We start from the raw sequence: 2,500 nt of genomic DNA on the forward strand, positions 1-2,500 counted from the left end.
TGTCTCTGTGTGTCTATGGGTCTGGGTCTCTGTGGGTCTCTGTGTCTCTGTGGGTGTCTCTGTGTGTCTATGGGTCTGGATCTCTGTGGGTCTCTGTGGGTGTCTCTGTGTGTCTATGGGTCTGGGTCTCTGGGTGTCTATGGGTCTGGGTCTCTGTGGGTCTCTGTGTGTCTCTGTGGGTGTCTCTGTGTGTCTATGGGTCTGGGTCTCTGTGGGTCTCTGTGGGTGTCTCTGTGTGTCTATGGGTCTGGGTCTCTGTGGGTGACTGGGTCTCTGTGTGTCTCTGTGTGTCGCTGTGTGTCTATGGGTCTGAGTCTCTGTGGGTCTCTGTGGGTGTCTATGTGTGTCTGGGTCTGGGTCTCTGTGGGTGTCTATGGGTCTGGGTCTCTGTGGGTCTCTGTGTGTCTCTGTGGGTGTCTCTGTGTGTCTATGGGTCTGGGTCTCTGTGGGTCTCTGTGGGTGTCTCTGTGTGTCTATGGGTCTGGGTCTCTGTGGGTGTCTATGGGTCTGGGTCTCTGTGGGGGTCTCTGTGGGTGTCTCTGTGGGTTTCTGTGTCTCTGTGTGTCTGGGTCTGGGTCTCTGTGGGTGTCTATGGGTCTGGGTCTCTGTGTCTCTGTGTGTCTATGGGTCTGGGTCTCTGTGGGTGTCTCTGTGTGTCTATGGGTCTGGGTCTCTGTGGGTCTCTGTGTCTCTGTGTGTCTATGGGTCTGGGTCTCTGTGTGTGTCTCTGCCGCCCACCCCCTCGTGTACCGTTCCGGCCTTCATAGGTGCTCGCTAACAGCACTTGCCCCTACAGTCTGTTAAGGCTAAACGGGGGATCTTTATCTTTATCTTTGTCTCTGCCGTGTGTCTCTTTGTCACAAGCGACATTGACATCACAAATGGAGAGTTCAACAACGTTGTCTGATGTCATCGTCATCGCCGTCACCATGCGTGGGAATTTATAGCGGCCAAATACAATAAACGCATTTGTCTACAGAATCCTAGAGACACGTAGACTCATAGAGACAGAGAGACACAGAGAGACACAGAGACACACAGAGACACACAGAGACTCATAGAGACTCATAGAGACTCACAGAGACACGTAGACTCATAGAGACACAGAGAGACACAGAGAGACACAGAGAGACACAGAGACACACAGAGACTCATAGAGACTCACAGAGACACGTAGACTCATAGAGACACAAACTCATAGAGACTCATTGACACAGAGACACACAGAGACACGTAGAAACACATAGAGACACACTGTCTTTCTCCCTCCCTCCCATTGTGCATTTATTTATTTAAACTCTTCCGTCCCCATTGGTCGATTCGTCACCACAAGGAATGCCGTCCGACGAGAAACCCGGGGTGTAGGAGTGAATTCCTCTTGTGGTTTGGTTGGGTTCAGGCCCTGGGTCTGGGTGTCTCTCTCTCTCTCAGGGGGTTCACGATGGCCGTGTCAGAGACACTGAGAGCCTGGGTCTGGGTGTCTCTCTCTCTCAGGGGGTTCACGATGGCCGTGTCGGAGACACTGAGAGCCTGGGTCTGGGTGTCTCTCTCTCTCAGGGGGTTCACGATGGCCGTGTCAGAGACACTGAGAGACTGGGTCTGGGTGTCTCTCTCTCTCAGGGGGTTCACGATGGCCGTGTCGGAGACACTGAGAGCCTGGGTCTGGGTGTCTCTCTCTCTCAGGGGGTTCACGATGGCCGTGTCGGAGACACTGAGAGCCTGGGTCTGGGTGTCTCTCTCTCTCAGGGGGTTCACGATGGCCGTGTCAGAGACGCTGAGAGCCTGGGTCTGGGTGTCTCTCTCTCTCAGGGGGTTCACGATGGCCGTGTCGGAGACACTGAGAGCCTGGGTCTGGGTGTCTCTCTCAGGGGGTTCACGATGGCCGTGTCGGAGACACTGAGAGCCTGGGTCTGGGTGTCTCTCTCTCTCAGGGGGTTCACGATGGCCGTGTCGGAGACGCTGAGAGCCTGGGTCTGGGTGTCTCTCTCTCTCAGGGGGTTCACGATGGCCGTGTCGGAGACACTGAGAGCCTGGGTCTGGGTGTCTCTCTCTCTCAGGGGGTTCACGATGGCCGTGTCGGAGACACTGAGAGCCTGGGTCTGGGTGTCTCTCTCTCTCAGGGGGTTCACGATGGCCGTGTGTTTTGGGTCATTGTCATGCTGGAATACCCATCCATGACCCATTTTCAATGCCCTGGCTGAGGGAAGGAGGTTTTCACCCACGATTTGACGGTACATGGCCCCGTCCATCGTCCCTTTGATGCGGTGAAGTTGTCCTGTCCCCTTAGCAGAAAAACACCCCCAAAGCATAATGTTTCCACCTCCATATTTGACGGTGGGGATGGTGTTCTTGGGGTCATAGGCAGCATTCATCCTCCTCAAACCACGGCGAGTTGAGTTGATGCCATAGAGCTCCATTTTGGTCTCATCTGACCACAACACTTTCACCCAGTTGTCCTCTGAATCATTCAGATGTTCATTGGCAAACTTCAGACGGGCAT

This window comes from Lampetra fluviatilis, unplaced genomic scaffold (genome assembly GCF_964198595.1).
Source record: "Lampetra fluviatilis unplaced genomic scaffold, kcLamFluv1.1 SCAFFOLD_1315, whole genome shotgun sequence".
NCBI classification, from domain to species: Eukaryota; Metazoa; Chordata; class Hyperoartia; order Petromyzontiformes; family Petromyzontidae; genus Lampetra; species Lampetra fluviatilis.